At 38.6% G+C, this 21,035-nt stretch overlaps 2 non-coding genes across 2 annotated transcripts; both read right to left on the bottom strand.

The window, feature by feature from the left end:
* Window positions 1-12,313: 12,313 nt before the first annotated feature.
* On the bottom strand, window positions 12,314-12,421 carry LOC148565014 (small nucleolar RNA R71). Its single transcript, XR_015884118.1, has one exon. It is a non-coding gene; the product is annotated as a small nucleolar RNA R71 (small nucleolar RNA).
* Window positions 12,422-16,755: 4,334 nt separating this feature from the next.
* LOC148565013 (small nucleolar RNA R71) lies at window positions 16,756-16,859 on the bottom strand. The gene has a single exon (XR_015883882.1). It is a non-coding gene; the product is annotated as a small nucleolar RNA R71 (small nucleolar RNA).
* Between the last annotated feature and the right edge of the window lie 4,176 nt (window positions 16,860-21,035).

The following is a 21,035-nucleotide window of genomic DNA, read 5'->3' as shown; positions in this document are numbered from 1 at the left end:
TCCAGTAGTTTTAATATAAAATCGTACTCATCTTTGATGATTTTTCTTCCATGACAACTCCTTTCAACTATTCTTTCATCTTCAAGGGTCTCTCCTATCTCCACATTTTGGGCCTCTTTTTGCTCTAAGACAAAATCAGACTCCTCCTTGATGTCTTCCTTCACTAATTCTTCAACCACTCCTTCGACTTCAAGGGTCTTTACTACCTTCACCTTTAGGGCCTCATCTAGCTCCTTATGAAGTATGGATTCGCGAAGATGATCCCTTCTCTCTTGTTCCATGTCAATAGCATCATTAGGATCATGTTGCTCTTGGATTGATGGATGTGGGTGCTCTTCTGTGGATGGTGGTGATGGGATGGAGAGATCATTTTGTGGTTGAAAAGGAAGTGCACTAGAGCTTGAGGGTTGATTGTTGAAGGTATTTGGTGGTCCGATTTGGGCGATGAGAGCTTGTATAGTAGAGTTTAGATCGGTAAGTGCTTTCTCCATGGAGGTTTGGGGTGGATAGGAGGGTTCATTTGTTGGGAGAAAGGGTTCATGGTAGGAAGGTGGTTCATCTTGATAACGATAAGGAGATGGTGTATATTGAGGTGGTGGTCCATGAGAGTAGTTGTGTTGGAATGGGGGTGGTTCTGTGTATGGTTCATTTGGCTCATAAGGTGGTTGGTATGGTGGATACGGGTTAGGGTCATATGGAGGTGAATGGTGGTAAGGGGCTTGTGAGTATGGTGGTTCAAAGTTGTGTTGAGGAGATGGTTCATAAGCATATGGCGGGGCTTGTTGGTAACTACAAGGGGTCCACCATAGTCATCATTTTGGTATACATCACAGAATGGTTGTTGGTTATAGTGAAATGGAGGGGGTTGTTGCCAAGAGGGTTGATCAAATCCTTGTGGCTCCTCCCATCTTTGATTCTTCCAACCTTGATGCCTATTTTCATTATAGTTTCCATTCCTTACAACAACATTGGAACCAAACTTAAAGCGATGGGGGTGAGAACTCATAATAGCAAATAAAAATTAAAAACGAAAATAAAAACAAATTTAAATTAAAAAGGTTATTGAAATATAAATTTTGAATTTGAAAATTAAATTTTGAAATTTTGAAATTTGAAATAAGATAAGATAAGATTTAAAAAAAAGATATAATTTTTGAAAAGGATTTGAATTTTGAAATTTAAAACTAAGATAAGATAAGATAAAAATTTTAAAATAAAAATTTTGAAGAACGGCGCCATTTTGAAGAACGGAAGATTGACAGTTTAGAATTCAGAATAAATTCCCGTTGCAAATATAGTTTCTAAACCAAGCAATCATCCTTTCTTACAAATGTTTTGGTTGTCACAAGTAACAAATCCAATAAAATTTATAAACCGAAGTATTCAAACCTCAGGTCGTCTTCTCAAGGAATTGCAGGGAGGTGTTCTTATTATTAGTTATGGAAAACAATGTTTTGGGTTTTGAAAGGTTTGAACAAGGAAAATAAATTGCAGAAATTAATAAATTAATGTCTAATAAAATTCTTGGCAATCTATGAAAATTCGGAAGTCCTATCCTAGTTATTCTTATGAGAATTGAAGTTAATCCCACTTAGTTAACCTTTACGAAAGCAAGGGAAAGTCAAGTGAACTAATTAGTTAGATTTCCCAAGTCCTAGCCAACTCCTAAGGAAAGACTAGAGTTAGTAGAATTCAAGTCAATTAGCAGACATAACAATCAATCACGATAAGTTTGATAACTCAAGAGCCTCCAGTTAATCAATTAAAGCCAAGAATATAAAAAGGCTAAATAAGAATCATAAATCTGAAATACCTCAATTGCATTAATAAGAGAAAATCAATCTAAACATAAAGAGTTCATAAGCCAATTTGGCAACATAAGTAATTAAAGAAAAGCATTGAAGTATCTGAAAGTAAAAGAGAAATATAAAGTAAAAGGAATATTGAACCTGATAGAGAGTTGAAATCCTAAATCCTTTAAGAGGAATCCTAATCCTAAAACCTAAGAGAGAGGAGAGAACCTCTCTCTCTAAAAACTACATCTAAATTATGAAAAGTGAATAATTGGAAGGCTTGTTCATGAATGAATGGATTCTCCCACTTTATAGCCTCTAATATGTGTTTTCTAGGCCGCAAACTGGGTCAAAAACAGCCCAGAAATCGCTGGAGAAGAAATCTGCCACGTTGATTTTCGTTACTGCGACGCGTCCGCGTGGAGCACGCGTTCGCGTTGCCTAGCGTCAGGGCAACTATGGTATATTATATATCAAGTCGAAGCCCCGGACGTTAGCTTTCCAACGCAAATGAAACCGCGTCGTTTGGATCTCTATAGCTCAAGTTATGACAGTTTTAGTGCGAGAGGGTAAGGCTGACATCTTTGCAGTTCCTTCAACTTCTTGTATTCCTTCCACTTTTGTATGCTTCCTTTCCATCTTCTGAGCCATTCCTACCCTATAAACTCTGAAAACACTTAACACACATATCAAGGCATCGAATGGTAATAAGAGAGGATTAATAATTAGCAATTTAAAGGCCAAAGAAGCATGTTTTCAATCATAGCACAAAATCAGGAAGGAAAACGTAAAACATGCGATTTCTATGAATAAGCGTGAGAATAATGGATGAAAAACCACTCAATTTAGCACAATATAAACCATAAAATAGTGGTTTATCAGTCTGACACGAACAGATTGATGGTTCAGCCATGTATATGCTAGCTCAAAAAATAAAGCGTTGTCGGAATAAGCTTGTCATATGGCAGCAAGAAAACAGATCTAATTTGAAGGTGGAGATTGATTCACTACTATCTGAATTAGAGAAATTTCGTTTAGTAGGAATTCATGGAAGCAACATTGATGAGTTCATATTTGATGACAATTTTTTGCTTGGATTAGATGGATTTCATCAAATAAACCTACACTTATTCACTAAAATAGCATACTTTTGTGTTTTGTTTCTGAATTGAGCTTAAATGTGAAAACATAAATTTTTGTGCCTAAATTGAGCAATTTAATTTCACTTTTATTCCATTCAATGCCGTGATGTGTTTGTTGAGTGATTTCAGGTCCTAGAGGCAAGAATGGATAAGCAAAAGTGGAAGGAAGCATGCAAAAAAGGGAAAACACATGAAGAAAACAAAGGAGAATCACACAGCCATGTGTGCGTATGCACAACATCCTGTGCATACGCATAAGAGCAAAATCAGCAAGTGTACGTATGCACAATAAGAAAAATCAGCATGTGTGTACGCACAGGTACCAACGCGTGACTTCATTAGTGAGGCACGTGGATCGCGATTTTCCTCTTGGTCCAGTTTTGGATGTGCTGATGCTGAATTGAAGTGCTATATGAAGGGGAAATGACCACATATCAAATCATTAGGACATGGATAGTTTTAGAACATAATTTTAGGAGTAGGAGTAGGATAGTTAGAATGCTCTCTTAGGGTTTATGTAGTTTTCATTGTAGCATTTTACAGTTTCAAGTTTTCATCTTGGTTGATCAACTCTTTTGTAAGTACTTTTTAATTTCTCTTTAATTACATCACATTTACTCTCATTTTCTTTTGGTTCAAGTTACTTTATTTATATATGCAATCTTGGTTTTTTGAAGTTTTGATTGATAAATTTAATGTTTTATGCTTTCTTTATGCTTGATTGCATGTTTATTGTTGATATTGTGAATAGTTAGTTATAGTTTTCTATTTTTCCTTGCAATTTTCCATGTTTTACTTTTATGCCCACAAGGTGTTTGTGAAAATGCCAACTTTAGATTTTGAGTAGATTTTCACACCTTAGCTTGGGATTTGAGTTCCTAGGATACTAGAGTCATAATGTCCGACATTTAGTGGTAATTCTTGGGTAGTTAGTTGACTCCTATTTCCATTGACGCTAGCTTTTCACCAAGTTAATTGGTGAGTTAGCTAGGACTTATGGATTAAGGCCAATTATGCTTGCTTGACTTACTCCTCGATGTTAGGGTAGACGAAGCGAGATTGACTCATCATAGTTGCCATAGTTGTGATTATAACGATGATAGGATTCCTTAATTCTCATTTCCTAGTCAAGGCTCTTTTATGCATTTATAGCATTTTCACTAGTTTTGACCTTGTTTCTTTTAAATTGCATTAATTCCAATTTTGATAATCTCTTAGTTCTTTTATCTCTTAGTTCCTTTAATCTTTCGTTCTTTGATTTCAAAACCCCTTTTTCTCACAACCGAAAGTGTGACATTTCAATTGCATTCTTAGGGAGAACGACCCGAGGTTTAATTACTCTCGGTATTATTTTTAGTTTTGCCGGGGACATGCAATTGGTGTTATATTTTTGGTTGTTGTGAATATGTTAATAGTGTAAATAGCACTTTTTGGTTTTTTGTATGCTTTTGTTAGTAGGTTTTGTTTATATTTTCTTTTTGACTCATCCACACCATTACCACAATTCACCCCTATGGAACCCAAACACTTACCTTTCTAGTCACCAATTCTATACACCATCACCTCACTACATACAAAACCAAAATTCTTACTCTCATGAGTTTGATTGTCAAGCTTCATCACCTCAAATTTCATCTTCATATATGGATCAATCCACACAAGAAGCACTCCAAGTGCTTATTCAAGAACAAACGGAGTTCCGGAAGAAGCAAGAGCAAGTCATGTCTATCTTAGCGGAAACCTTGGATCGGTTAGCTTTATTGCGTTCATGCCACAACCAAGAAATTCTCGTGGATGAATGTGTGGAATCAAGTGAAGAGTGTGGAATGAAGGAAAGATTGCAAAATCAAGTAGAAGATTCCAAGTCACAGCATGAAGCACAAGAGGAGATGAATGAAGAGTTGATGGAAATTGATCAAGTGGACTCCATCATTCATGATTTTTTGTCCAACGTGGTCAATCCTTTCAAGGACCCTCATGAGCCTCCCTTGATTGAATTTGAAAGAGATGTTGATGTGGACTTTACACAACCTCCCATTTTTTACTTGAGTTATGATGAGGAAGATTTAAAGGAGGTTGAGGAAGATTTTAGCTACCAAGAAGTGAAGGCAAATCGTACAAGAGCAAATTGAGTGGGTAAAAATTTTACTAACAAGCTTCTTAGGCCTACATCAATATGCTATCTTGGAGACGGATCATCAACTTCAAACCCTTCTTGGAGTAGTAGATAGTGGAGAGAAGAATGTTAATTGGGAAGGAAATAGAAAGTTCATCAAGGAAGCCAATTCAATATTTGGAGTTCAACTATGGTGCAATAATAGTCAATTGAGTGGATTCCGGGGGGTACAAGTGTGTCAATGGTGATTCAAGAGGTCGTTTATCCAAGTGCAAAAGTGAAGATCAACAAGAAGGTGAACAAGAAACTAGAGTATGGGATCCAGGCATTAGGTTCAACACTCAACACTTATGGATCCTAGTTGCTAGCTTGGAATTTCTCAAAAGTTTGATGCATTTCATTTGGGACCCCGAAGGTCTAATCAAGAGCAAACTTGGGTGGAGATACAAGGAGGAGCGGAAACATAAGCCGTCCTAACAAGAATCTCCTCAAAAAGTCCAACTTGAGGATTTTAAACCAAAGTCCTAGGTGGGAGACACCCCACCATGGTAATATCCTTCTAACTCTTCTCTCTTTTAGCTTTTCTTTCTTGAATAATTGGTTGCATTGCTTAGTTAGTTTAGTTGAATTTTGGTGTTGGCTACATACTTTTAGTGGAATAATATGTTTTTGGAGCTTCAAAACCTGTTTTGGATGTCATGTTTAGTGCCTTAAAGGCATGAAAATTTCTGTAGAAACAGAGCTCTGTGCGTACGCACGAATCTGTGCGTGCACACACTTCCCTTATTTTTCGCCATCTGTGCGCTCATACAAGATTGTGCGCACGCACAACCCTCAACACACCTTCTGCTCGTAGTACTGCACCACCTTTGCGTGTGCACCCTATGTCTTTTCCCCTTCTGTGCGGCCGTAAACACGTGTGCGAGCGCACAAATAAGCCCTTTTTGTAAAAAAAAACCTCTGTGCGTGCGAATAGCGTTGTGTGCACGCACAACCTTCGACACACCTTCTGCTCATAGCGCTTACACCCAGTGTGCGTGAAAACAGAAACAGGCACGCGACACGTGAGCATCCTCCACGCGTACGCGTGGATGGCCCAAAATGAAAAGTGACGCGTGACCACTCGTTGTGCCAGACGTACGATTCCAGCTTCATACCCGCACAACTCTCTATTCAATGTACCAAATTACGCTGATGTTCATTCCACGCGTACGCGTAGAGCACGCGTACGCGTGGGGTGGGTTGTGTGCCTGGCACCCCTTTTGCACAGTACCAGGGTAACTCTCTGTTCATTATACTAGAGAGAGAACCTACATATGACGCGTGCACGTCATCGACGCTTACGCGTCAGCCACAATTTTTTTTATAAACTAACAAGCTACCAGAGTAAAGCCAAACTTTATTAAATAAGTAAAACCACAGCTTAAACTCAATAATCCAAACTAAAAATAAAAATTCAAATTATTACCAATATAAATAAAAGAGAAAATAGGAAGAATTTACCATGGTGGGGGTGTCTCCCACCTAACACTTTTAGTTAAAGTCCTTAAGTTGAACATTTGGTGAGCTCCTTGTCATGGTAGCTTGTGCTTGAACTCATCTTGAAACTTCCACCAATGCTTGAACTTCCAATAAGCTCCAACATTTCCAAGTGAATTCACCAAGCCTTGATGAAGTGCTTCACAAGCTTTGAGCTCCCAAAGTTGATCCTCTTATATGCTTGGATCCCAAATCTTGTTTCTACATCCGTCTTTAAGTGGATCATCATTGTTCCAACTGGGTAGCAAGCAATCCGAATTCTCAATGAAGTACCAAACTCTTCTCTTAGATCCAACCAATTGATCACTAGTCTAACCCTTGCATCTAGCTCTTGAAATCTCAACCTCGATGAGCCTTGATTTGCAACTCCAACCACGAAACATCCTTCTCTTATGCTTCATTCCACAAAGCCTCCTAAGTTGGGCATCTGTTTCAAGAATACCATACTCAAGTGGGACAGTAAAGCGGGTAGAGATAAGTTTTACCCACTCAAATGAAGGAGTAGACGGCAACCTACCTAGAGAAGTCTCCAACGATCTTGACAAAGCATATTCAACTCCCGTCCAACCTTGCCAAAAGACTTCTACCTTTTGAAAAGATTCTTCACTTTCAAGCTTTTTAACACCGAGTTCATCCAACTCTTTTCCGTTACTCACATCATAACTATGAGGTTGAGAGAAATCTACCTCAATGTTGCTTTTAATTTCATCGGGAGAAGGCTCTTCTAACTTAAGGATTTCACTTGTGGGTGCAAATTCATTACTAGGATGGCTTGATTCATGATCATCATCACCAAGGGAAATCGCCTCTTGATCTATTCCGTCCAATTCTTCATAAGGAATATGCCTTGGAGGTTGTGCACTAGCCTCCTCAACATTAATTTCAAGCTTCTTGGAGGAATACTCTACAACTCTAAATTCCCATGGAGGTTCAGCATCTCCTAAGTCTTCAACCACTTCTTCCTTTTCAACTATTACGGCTTCCCCCAATTGTTCCAATACAAAGTCACATTCCTCACTTTCCACCGACGTTCCTAGTCTCTCCTTCATGCTACATTCTTCATTAGATTCTCCACATGTAGCCATGGGAGTGCCTTGAGTGTTGACGTGCAGTTAAGCTAAATTATCTACTACCTCGGTCAAGGTAGCTATGAATTCTAGTGTCGTCCGCTACATCTCTCTTTGCTCCTGAAGAAGAACACTAAGAGTGTCATCCATTGGAGATTGGAGTGGATATGAGGGTTCATTGCTTGGGAGGAAAGGTTCACGATATGAGGGTGGTTCATCATGATAAGGATATGGCGGTTCAACACTCTCCATCTTTTCCACTTGTTGTACAACACATTCATCCGTGGAAATGCTTTGTTTGTTGCATGAGTTCCATGGGTCGAACTTTTGACGGATGGTTGCTTGAAGTTGATCCATTGCTTCCTTAAGACGATCCATTGGCTCTTGTTCCACTTGGCTATCATAAATAGGATCATAGTGCTCTTGGATTGATGGATATTGACATTCTCCTATGGAGGGTTGTGGTGGAAAAGAAAATTCATATTGTGGTTGAAAATTTTCGTACGTTGGAGGTGGTGTATATTAAGGTGGTGGTTCTTGGGAGTAATTGTGTTGGAATTGGGGTGGCTCTATGTATGATTCATAGGGCTCTGATGAGCGGATAATTTATACGCTTTTTGGCACTATTTTTAGTATGTTTTTAGTAGAATCTGGTTACTTTTAAGGATATTTTTATTAGTTTTTATGCTAAATTCACATTTCTGGACTTTACTATGAGTTTGTGTATTTTTTTGTGATTTCAGGTATTTTCTGGCTGAAATTGAGGGACTTGAGCAAAAATCAGATTCAGAGGTTGAAGAAGGACTGCTGATGCTGTTGGATTCTGACCTCCCTGCACTCAAAGTAGATTTTCTGGAGCTACAGAACTCAAAATGGTGCGCTTCCAATTGCGTTGGAAAGTAGACATCCAGGACTTTCCATCAATGTATAATAGTCCATATTTTGGCCGAGTTTAGACGACGTAAAAGGGCGTTGAACGCCAGTTCTACGCTGCTGTCTGGAGTTAAACGCCAGAAACACGTCACAAGCCAGAGTTGAATGCCAGAAATACGTTACAAATTGGCGTTCAACTCCAAGAATGACCTCTACACGTGTAACATTCAAGTTCAGCCCAAGCACACACCAAGTGGGCCCCGGAAGTGGATTTATGCATCAATTACTTACTTTTGTAAACCCTAATAACTAGTTTAGTATAAATAGGACTTTTTACTATTGTATTAGACATATTTTGAACATCTTTTGATCATTTTGAGATCTCTAGACCTCCATGGGAGGCTGGCCACTCGGCCATGCTTACCCTCTATTATCACTTATGTATTTTCATACGGTAGAGTTTCTGCACTCCATAGATTAAAGTGTGGAGCTTTGCTGTTCCTCAAAGATTAATGCAAAGTACTACTGTTTTTCTATTCAATTCAACTTATTCCGCTTCTAAGATATTCATTCGCACTTCAACCTGAATGTGATGAACGTGACAATCATCATCATTCCCTATGAACGCGTGCCTGACAACCACTTCCGTTCTACCTTAGATTGAATGAGTATCTCTTAAATCTCTTAATCAGAATCTTCGTGGTATAAGCTAGATTGATGGCGGCATTCATGAGAGTCCGGAAAGTCTAAACCTTGTCTGTGGTATTCCGAGTAGGACTCTGGGATTGAATAACTGTGACGAACTTCAAACTCGCGTGTGCTGGGTGTAGTAACAGACGCAAAAGGAGGGTGAATCCTATTCCAGTATGATCGAGAACCTCAGGTGATTAGCCGTGCTGTGACAGAGCATTTGGACCATTTTCACAAGAGGATGGGATGCAGCCATTGACAAAGGTGATGCCTTCAGACGATTAGCCATGCAGTGACAATGCATCGGACCATTTTCCAGAGAGGATAAAAAGTAGCCATTGACAACGGTGATGTCCTTACATAAAGCCAGCCATGGAAAGGAGAAAGACTGATTGGATGAAGACAGCAGAAAAGCAGAGGTTCAGAGGAACGAAAGCATCTCTATACACTTATCTAAAATTCTCACCAATGATATACATAAGTGTTTCTATCCTTATTTTCTATCTATTTATTATTTATGTTCGAAAACTCCATAACTATTTTATATCCGCCTGACTGAGATTTACAAGGTGACCATAGCTTGCTTCATACCAACAATCTCCGTGGGATCGACCCTTACTCACGTAAGGTTTATTACTTGGACGACCCAGTGCACTTGCTGGTTAGTTGTATTGAAGTTGTGAATGAAAAACGATTTATTAAGACGTGCGTACAGAGTTTCTGGCGCCGTTGCCTGAGATCACAATTTCGTGCACCAATTTTTTGGCGCCGTTGCCGGGGATTGTTCGAGTTTGGACAACTGACGGTTCATCTTGTTGCTCAGATTAGGTAATTTTCTTTTTGTTTTATTTTCAAAAATTTTTCAAAAAAAAAAAGTCTTTCAAAAATTTCTCCTTTGTTTTCGAAAAAAATTTTAAAATAAAAATGTTTTCAAAAATATATTTTTCTTCAGAATTTTTAAGAATGAATTCTAGTGTTTCATGAAGCATGTTGAAGCCTGGCTGGCTGTAAAGCCATGTCTAATTCTTCTGGATAGGGAATGTCAGGCGTGTCATGTCTGAGTTACATACTAAAGCTTGGCTGGCTATTAAGCCATGCCTGACCCTTTGATTAGAGCTTTAGACTAAAGAGCATAAGATTCCTGGAATTCATATTAAAAATTTTGGAATCCTTATTTTTCTTTCTCAAAATGATTTTTGAAAAAATTAAAAGAAAATACAAAAAAATTAATAAAATCATAAAAATCAAAAAAATATTTTTGTGTTTCTTGTTTGAGTCATGTGTCATGTTATAAGTTTGGTGTCAATTACATGTTTTAAAATTTGCATAAAATTTTCGAAAAACTCATGCATTCATAGTGTTCTTCATGATCTTCAAGTTGTTCTTGGTAAGTCTTCTTGTTTGATCTTGATGTTTTCTTGTTTTGTGTCTTTTCTTGTTTTACATAGGCATTCTTGCATTCATAGTGTCTATACATGAAAAAATTTTTAAGTTTCGTGTCTTGCATATTTTCTTTGCATTAAAAAAATTTTTCAAAAATATGTTCTTGATGTTCATCTTGACATTCAAAGTGTTCTTGGTGTTTATCTTGACATTCATAGTGTTCTTGCATTCATCACATACTTTGATCCAAAATTTTCATGCATTGAGTCTTTTTCATGTTTTTCCCTCTCATAATTAAAAATTCAAAAAATAAAAAAAAATATCTTCCCTTTTTCACTCATAAATTTCGAAGATTTGAGTTTACTTTTTCAAAACTTTTTAAAATCTAGTTGTTTTTATGAGTCAAATCAAATTTTCAATTTAAAAATCTTATCTTTTTCAAAATCTTTTTCAAAAATAAAATCTTTTTCAATTCTCTTATTTATTTTCGAAAATTTTAAAATATTTTTCAAAAATATTTTTCTTATCTTTATCTCCTAATTTTCGAAAATAACATCATCAATTAAAGTTTTGATTCAAAAAATTTCAAGTTTGTTACTTGCTTGATAAGAAAGATTCAAACTTTGAGTTCTAGAATCATATCTTGTGATTTCTTGTGAATCAAGTCATTAATTGTGATTTTAAAAATCAAATATTTTTCAAAACTAATTGCAATCATATCTTTTCAAAAATATCTCTTTATCTTATCTTTTTCAAAATTTGATTTTAAAATATCTTTTCTAACTTCTTATCCTCTTATCTCTTCAAAATTGATTTTCAAATTTGTTTCAGCTAACTAACTAACTTTTTCTTTGTTTCTTATCTTTTTCAAAACTACCTAACTAACTCTCTCTCTCTAATTTTCGAAAATATCTTCCCTCTTTTTCAAAATTTCTTTTTAATTAACTAATTATTTTTATTTTATTCCTAATTTTCAAAAATTACTAACCTTTTTCAAAAAATATTTTCGAAAATCACTAACTCTTTTTCAAAAATTATTTTCAAAAATTATTTTCAAAAATTCTCTCTCTCTCTCTCATCTCCTTCTATTTATTTATTCATCTACTCACACAGGGACCTCTATACTGTGGTAAAAAGGATCCCTATTATTATTATTTTTCTGTCCCTCTTTTTCATATGAGCAGGAGCAAGGACAAGAACATTCTTGTTGAAGCAGATCCAGAACCTGAAAGGACTCTGAAGAGGAAACTAAAAGAAGCTAGATTACAACAAGCCAGCAAGCACCTGTCAGAAATTTTCGAACAGGAAGAGGAGATGGCAGCCAAAAATAATAATAATGCAAGGAGGATGCTTGGTGACTTTACTGCACCTAATTCCAATCTACATGGAAGAAGCATCTCCATTCCTGCCATTGGAGCAAACAATTTTGAGCTGAAACCTCAGCTAGTTTCTCTGATGCAGCAAAACTGCAAGTTTCATGGACTTCCATCTGAAGATCCTTTTCAGTTCTTAACTGAATTCTTGCAGATCTGTGATACTGTTAAGACTAATGGAGTAGATCCTGAAGTGTACAGGCTCATGCTTTTCCCTTTTGCTGTGAGAGATAAAGCTAGAATATGGTTGGACTCTCAACCTAAGGATAGCCTGAACTCTTGGGATAAGCTGGTCAAGGCTTTCTTAGCCAAGTTCTTTCCTCCTCAAAAGCTGAGTAAGCTTAGAGTGGATGTTCAGACCTTCAGACAGAAAGAAGGTGAATCCCTCTTTGAAGCTTGGGAGAGATACAAAGGACTGACCAAAAAGTATCCTTCTGACATGCTTTCAGAATGGACCATCCTGGATATATTCTATGATGGTCTGTCTGAATTAGCTAAGATGTCATTGGATACTTTTGCAGGTGAATCCATTCACCTAAAGAAAATGCTTGCAGAAGCTCAAGAACTCATTGACATGGTTGCTAATAACCAGTTCATGTACACTTCTGAAAGGAATCTTGTGAATAATGGGACGCCTATGAAGAAGGGAGTTCTTGAAATTGATACTCTGAATGCCATATTTGTTCAGAACAAAATATTGACTCATCAAGTCAATATGATTTCTTAGAGCCTGAATGGAATGCAAGCTGCATCCAACAGTACTCAAGAGGCGCCTTCTGAAGAAGAAGCTTATGATCCTGAGAACCCTGCAATAGCAGAGGTAAATTATATGGGTGAACCTTATGGAAACACCTATAACCCATCATGGAGAAATCACCCAAATCTCTCATGGAAGGATCAACAAAAGCCTCAACAAGGCTTTAATAATGGTGAAAAAATAGGTTTAATAGTAATAAACCTTTTCCATCATCCACTCAGCAACAGACAGAGAATTCTGAGCAGAATCCATGTAGCTTAGCAAATTTAGTCTCTGATCTATCTAAGGCCACTGTAAGTTTCATGAATGAAACAAGGTCCTCAATTAGAAATTTGGAGGCATAAGTGGGCCAGCTGAGTAAAAGGATCACTGAAATCCCTCCTAGTACTCTCCCAAGCAATACAGAAGAAAATCCAAAAGGAGAGTGCAAGGCCATTGAATTGATCACCATGGCCGAACCTGTAAGGGAAGGAGAGGACGTGAATCCCAAGGAGGAAGACCTCCTGGGACGTCCAGTGATCAATAAGGAGATTCCGTCTGAGGAACCAAAGGAATCTGAGGCTCAACTAGAGACCATAGAGATTCCATTAAACCTCCTTATGCCATTCATGAGCTCTGATGAGTATTCCTCTTCTGAAGAGAATGAGGATGTTACTGAAGAGCAAGTTACCAAGTACCTGATGCCAAGGCATCTTAGGCTAGTTTCACTAGCATTTTTCTGTTAGTTTTAGTTGTTTTATGCATTTTCTTGAGCTTAAAGTAACCAAGAATGGTTAAATGAATAACAAAGCAATGAACCATCCAAACAGTATGATTTTGATGCAAATTCCATGAGTTTTTAGTTATATTACTTGAATGCTATGAATGGAAGATTTCTCATGAAATTTTGCAAGACTTTGATGCAATTGTTTGGATGATTTCAGGGAAGAAGAGGCTAAGCAAGGAAGCAACAAAATCAATAAAGGAAGCTTGAATATCACATGTGGAGTTTAAGTTCCAGTTTAAGCCTAAACTGGAGCTTAAACGCCAGAATCATGAAGGCTAAGAAATGCTGGAATTGAAGTTTAACCTCCAGTTTAACCTTAAACTGGAGGTTAAACGCCAGAATTAGAATTCCAATCAGGAAGCACTTCCACGTTTAACCTCCAGTTTAACCTTAAACTGGAGGTTAAACGCCAGAAGTGAAAAGGGCACCAAGGGGGGCAGTTCCACGTTTAACCTCCAGTTTAACCTTAAACTGGAGGTTAAACGCCAGAAAGGGGAAAAGCACCAGGGAGCCATTTCCACGTTTAAGCTCCAGTTTGACCTTAAACTGGAGCTTAAACGTGTTCGACCAAGTTTCTCCTCCAGGGTTGCTTTCTCCATTTCCACGTTTAAGCTCCAGTTTAACCTTAAACTGGAGCTTAAACGTGTTCGACACCTCCAGGGCTACCTTTCTAAGCTTCCACGTTTAAGCTCCAGTTTAACCTTAAACTGGAGCTTAAACGTGTTCGACCTCCAGGGCTACCTTTCTCAGCTTCCACGTTTAAGCTCCAGTTTAACCTTAAACTGGAGCTTAAACGTGTTCGACCTCCAGGATGGCTTTCTCTATTTCCACGTTTAAGCTCCAGTTTAACCTTAAACTGGAGCTTAAACGTGTTCGACCTCCAGGGTTGCCTTTTCTACCTCCACGTTTAAGCTTCAGTTTAACCTTAAACTGAAACTTAAACGTGTTCGACTAAGTTACCCTCCAGGGCTGCCTTCTTCCATTTTCACGTTTAAGCTTCAGTTTAACCTTAAACTGAAGCTTAAACGTGCTACCACAAAAGGCATCACTGGGAGTGTCTGGCGTTTAAGCTGCAGTTTAAGCTTAAACTGCAACTTAAACGCCACTCTTGGAAAAGGTTTCTGGGCCAAAAATATTGCGGTTTAAGTTAGTATTTGAGCACAAACATTAACTTAAACTTACTCTGGTATGAAACCCAATTGAATATCATGGTTTATGGGATTGGGCCTGAAGGATTGATGAGTCTGAAATTTCAATTTATTGAGTCATGTGTCATTATTTGATTATCACTAAGTTGGCTCAATGAATGTTACAGAATTTGGATCAACAGCCTCATCAAGATTATGGATCATAAACCCAAGGCAAAAGGAAAGCAGGGAGAGGCCTCAAAGCCCAAGAAACACAACAGAAGCTCAATATAGAAAGTGTATAAATAGGATAGAATTTAAGTTAGGAAGGACTTTTACCTTTTCATTTAGCTAGTTTTCATATCTTTGTAATTGAATTCAGAGCTATGACTCACTAAACCCCCTTTCATTGGGTTAGGGAGCTCTATTGTAATTCAATGAATCAATAATAGTTTATCTTCTTCTTCAATCTTTTCTCTTGAATTTTGTTAGAAAGCTTCTCGATCTAATTCCATTGGGTAGTTATCTTGGGAAAGAAACTACCCATAATTGGAATCCTTCGGAACCTTGGGAAAGGAATGGAGGATTCATGCTAGAGAAGCTTTCTCACAGTGAATTGGATTGGGGTTTGGATGGATATTGTGACATGTAATCCTACCAAATTGTGGTTCATGAAACTGTGTGGTATAATCAGTGATCGAGCATCATCTCTTCTTATGAACATTTAAACCAAGGGATTGGGAATTTGTTTGTTTTTAGAGAGAATTGGTGAGCCAAGGGATTGGGATCCAATCATATAAGATTGCCAAGCAAAGTTCAATGAACGCATTGGTTGAGGAAGAGATAAACATGTTTTGATTCGGAGATCTCAATATCTCCTATAACCCAATGAATTCCCATTTCTGATTTCCACTTTCTCTTTACATTCTGCAACTCAATTCATGCAATCACCCCCATTCCCTTTTAATTTCAGCAATTTAGCTTCTGCTCTTTAATTCATGCAATTTAAGATTCCGCCATTTAAATTTCTTGTCATTTACGTTTCCCGCCAATTTTACATTCCGCAAGTCTCATCTAAATCTTGATTCCGCTCAACTAGAACACACTTCTAATCCGAATTGCTCACTCAACCAATCCTTGTGGGATTCGACCTCACTCTATTGTGAGTTTTTACTTGACGATAACCGGTGCACTTGCCGGAAGGAATTTTTCCGATCGTGCAATTTCCTAAATCGTAGCATAACAAGTTTATGCGCATCAAGTTTATGGCGCCGTTGCCGGGGATTGGTTTTCGATTGACAATTCTCCAATTGGAAGTTAACTAGATTGAGCATTTTTTTTTGTTTTGATTAATTCAGTACAAGTTACTTGTTGAATTTTAATTTCTGCACTCTGTTACATGCTTTCTTTCTTTATGCCTTTAAATTCAAGCAACTAACTCACTGACTCACTAACTGTTTGAATTAATTCCTCAATTGCTCTAACCATACTCTTCCATTAACCAAGAGTATTTCACTTGTTTGTTGCCTGTGCTATGTTCTTGTATGACAGGTAGGAGAGGAGAGACGTCAACTCCTCCATATACCAAACCAGAGAGGACCCTTCATAGACTTAGAAGGGAAGCAAGAGGGAAGAGAGTACTGGGAGAAGAAGAATCTGAAGGAGAATCTGAGGACAATTTTGAGGAAGCTCTAGATCTCAACATGGATAGAGAAGTTCACAACCATGAGAGAGCTGATGGAAACAATGCCATTCCTGAGAGGAGGGTTCTTAGTTCATACATAAACCCAACCTCTGGGAATTGTGGTAGCAGCATTCAGAAACCACCCATTCAGGCCAACAATTTTGAACTCAAACCACAGCTAATATCACTTGTGGAGAATCATTGTTCATTTGGTGGGAGTGCTAATGAAGATCCCAACCAACATCTCACAAAATTCCTGAGAATTTGTGACACTGTGAAGTCCAATGGAGTCCAGGAAGATGCCTATAAACTGCTTTTGTTCCCATTTTCACTTAGGGACAAAGCAGCTAAGTGGCTGGAATCATTCCCAAGGGGGAGTCTAACAACATGGGATGAGGTGGAAAGCAAGTTTCTGGCACGTTTCTACCCCCCACAAAAGGTCAATAGGCTTCGATTTGAGGTTCAGACTTTTAGACAACAAGATGGTGAAACTCTCTACGAGGCATGGGAGAGATTCAAGGATTTGACAAGGAAATGCCCACCAGACATGTTCCATGATTGGGTGCAATTGCATATTTTCTATGATGGACTCTCTTATGAATCAAGGAAGGCTGTAGACCATTCATCAGGAGGTTCATTGAACAGGAAAAAGACTGTGGAAGAAGCCATTGAAGTGATTGAGACAGTGGCTGAGAATGAGTACTACTATGCATCAGAGAGGCACAACACTAAGGGAGTCATGGAGCTGAACCATGTTGATACAATTCTAGCCCAAAACAAGGTGTTTGCCAAGCAACTAGCAGAGCTTACCAGGCAATTAGAAACAAAGCAAGTGGCTGCAATACACACACAAGATCAAGAGGAAGTAAGCATTGAAGGAGGTGATTGGGAAGAGGCCAACTATGTGGGAAACCAACAAAGGCAATCATATGATCCACATTCCAACACTTACAACCCAGGATGGAAAAATCACCCAAACTTTGGGTGGGGGAACCAACAAACCCAACCACAAAACCACAAACCTTACAACCACAACCAACATAACAATTCCACATACCAAAACTCCAACCAAAGATCATACCAAGCCACACAAAACACTTACTCCCAACCATCATATCATGGCCAAAATAATCAACCTACCCAACCTAATCCGAACCAACAATTTCAAGATCAATTGAACCGGATAGAAGGAATGCTTGCAACCATGAGTCAAGACATAACCGAATTGAAAGCTTTTAAGGAAGAAGTAAATTCTAACCTGCAAAACCAAGGAGCTGCCATCCAGAAGCTAGAAAATCAAATTTTGTATTTGTCTAAGCAAACCCCTGGGACAAGCGTTTCTCATGCTGCCAAGGCTATTGCAAGGGAAGAATGTAAGGCCATAACCCTCAGAAGTGGAAAAAATCTAAAGGAGATCTCAAAGGAAACCACAGAGGATGAAGCAAGGGAACATGTGAGAGACAAGGAACAAGGACAATCTTTTACACCGTCCGCAACAAAAGAAAAAGAAAAAGAGGTCCTGAAGCCTTATACACCTAAAGCACCATATCCTCAACGTTTGATGAAAAGTGAAAAGGATGGTCAATTCTCCAGGTTCTTGGAGATTTTCAAGAAGCTCCAAATCAACATTCCGTTTGCTGAGGCAATAGAGCAAATGCCACTCTATGCAAAATTCTTAAAAGAATTAATGACCAAGAAGATAAGCTGGAGAAATGAGGAAACTGTGTTGTTAACTGAAGAATGTAGTGCCATCATTCAGCACAAATTGCCTCAGAAATTGAAGGACCCAGGCAGTTTCCAAATCCCCTGCATCATAGGAGAAGTCATGGTGGAGAAGGCCTTGTGTGACTTAGGGGCCAGCATCAATTTGATGTCTCTAACAATGATGAGAAGAATGAAGATTGAGGAAGCCAAACCAACAAGAATGGCCCTCCAATTGGCAGATCGAACTTTTAAATTCCCTCATGGGATAGTTGAGGATTTGTTGGTGAAAGTGGGAGATTTTATATTTCCTGCTGATTTTGTGGTGTTAGATATAGAGGAAGAAGCCAAAGCTTCAATAATTCTGGGAAGACCCTTCCTAGCTACTGCTGGAGCCATCATAGATGTACAAAAGGGTGAACTCACTCTTAGACTACATGATGAGAAATTGGTGTTTAACGTATTCAAGGCAATGAGCTATCCATCAGAATCACTAAGGGAATGCATGAGGGTTGATGTAGTGGACATTGCAGTACAAGAAACTTTTGAGGAAACAATAAAGGAAGTGGCAGAGGAGGAGTTCACCAAGGATATTGAAGTTAGTGACATCAAGGCTGCTGAAACAACCATGCCAAGCATGCCAGAGAGAGTGAAAGAAGAGAAGGAAGCACCAAAACCTGAGCTCAAAGCATTGCCCCCTAATCTCAAGTATGCATACTTGGGTAGTGATGAGAGTCACCCTGTTATCATTAGCTCTGCCCTGAGCCAAGAACAGGAAGAAGAATTGATCAAGGTACTACAAACTCATCAAGATGCCATTGGATGGACCCTAGCCGATTTGAAGGGGATAAGTTCATCCATATGCATGCATAAAATCTTGTTAGAAGAGGATGCTAGACCCTCCATTCAAGCTCAGAGAAGATTGAATCCCGTCATGAAAGAAGTGGTACAAAAGGAAGTCATGAAGTTATGGCAGGCAGGGGTAATCTACCCCATTTCTGATAGCCCATGGGTTAGTCCCATCCATGTAGTTCCCAAGAAAGGTGGCATAACTGTGGTGCCAAATGAGAAGAACGAACTCATACCCACAAGAACCGTCACTGGGTGGAGGATGTGCATAGACTACAGGAAGCTCAATGAAGCCACCAGAAAGGATCATTTCCCACTCCCATTCATGGATCAGATGCTTGAAAGGCTTGCCGGACATGCTTACTATTGCTTTTTGGATGGATATTCAGGCTACAACCAAATAGTAGTTGATCCTAGAGATCAAGAGAAAACATCATTTGTTTGTCCATATGGAGTTTTTGCTTATAGACGCATGCCCTTTGGATTGTGCAATGCACCTGCCACTTTCCAAAGATGCATGCTGTCCATCTTTTCGGACATGATTGAAAAATTTATTGAGGTCTTCATGGACGATTTTTCTGTGTTTGGAGATTCTTTTCCTAGCTGCCTACACCACCTTGCCTTGGTGCTTAAGAGGTGCCAAGAGACTAACCTAGTATTAAACTGGGAAAAGTGTCATTTCATGGTCACAGAAGGAATAGTCCTTGGCCACAAAATCTCTAATAGAGGCATTGAGGTGGACAGAGCTAAGGTGGAACTCATTGAAAAATTACCTCCACCAAGTAATGTCAAGGCAGTTAGGAGTTTTTTGGGACACGCTGGTTTTTACAGAAGGTTTATTAGAGACTTTTCTAAAATAGCCAAACCCTTGAGTAACTTGCTTGTCTCTGATACACCCTTTGTATTTGATAAAAATTGCATGCTAGCCTATGAACTTTTGAAGCAAAAACTTTCCTCTGCACCTATCATTGCCCCACCTGATTGGAACTTACCTTTTGAACTGATGTGTGATGCATCAGACCTTGCTATTGGGGCAGTGTTAGGACAAAGGAAAGACAATTTGGTACATGTGATTTATTATGCCAGTAAAGTCTTGAATGATAACCAAAGGAATTACACAACCACTGAAAAAGAACTCTTGGCAATAGTCTTTGCATTTGACAAATTTAGATCCTATCTCATTGGATCTAAAGTCATTGTCTTCACTGATCATTCAGCTTTAAAATACTTACTTGCTAAACAAGAATCCAAACCAAGACTTATTAGATGGGTTCTTTTGTTGCAGGAATTTGACATTGAAATCAAAGACAAGAAGGGTGTAGAGAACAAGGTGGCAGACCATTTATCAAGAATACCATGTGAAGAAGGAAGCGCACAAAGCACACATATAAATGAGTGCTTTCCTGATGAACAACTCATGGTAATTCACAAAGCACCCTGGTTTGCAGACATAGCAAACTTCAAGGCCACTGGGAGTTTACCGTTGGAATTTAACAAACATCAAAGGAAGAAATTGGTAAATGATGCCAAATACTTCATCTAGGACGAACCATACTTGTTCAAAAAATGTTCCGATGGCATACTCAGAAGATGCATATCCGAGGAAGAAGGAAGGGAAGTCTTATGGGACTGCCATGGCTCCACTTATGGAGGACATTTTGCAGGAGAAAGAACAGCAGCTAAGGTGTTGCAGTGTGGTTTTTATTGGCCCACTATCTTCAAAGATGCAAAAGAATTAGTGAAGCACTGCCATGAATGCCAGAAAGCGGGGAACCTGCCAAGAAGAAATGAAATGCCACAACAATTCATTCTGGAACTTGAATTGTTTGATGTATGGGGGATAGATTTCATGGGACCCTTTCCCTCCTCATACTCAAATAATTACATTCTTGTGGCAGTAGACTATGTCTCCAAATGGGTTGAAGCAATAGCAACTCCAACCAATGATAATAAGGTAGTCATGAACTTCCTCAGAAAACACATTTTTTGCCGTTTTGGGGTTCCAAGAGCAATCATCAGTGATGGAGGAAGCCACTTCTGCAACAAACCATTAGAGGCATTGCTTCTAAAATATGGAGTCAAACACAAGGTAGCCACACCATACCATCCACAGACAAGTGGGCAAGCCGAAATATCTAATAGAGAACTCAAAAGGATCCTGGAAAAGACTGTGGG

This window comes from Arachis ipaensis, chromosome B5, assembly GCF_059453495.1.
Source record: "Arachis ipaensis isolate K30076 ecotype BB chromosome B5, ASM5945349v1, whole genome shotgun sequence".
Classification (NCBI taxonomy): domain Eukaryota; kingdom Viridiplantae; phylum Streptophyta; class Magnoliopsida; order Fabales; family Fabaceae; genus Arachis; species Arachis ipaensis.
Note: the sequence above shows the minus strand (reverse complement) of the source record. Positions and strands in the feature narration are given on the sequence as shown.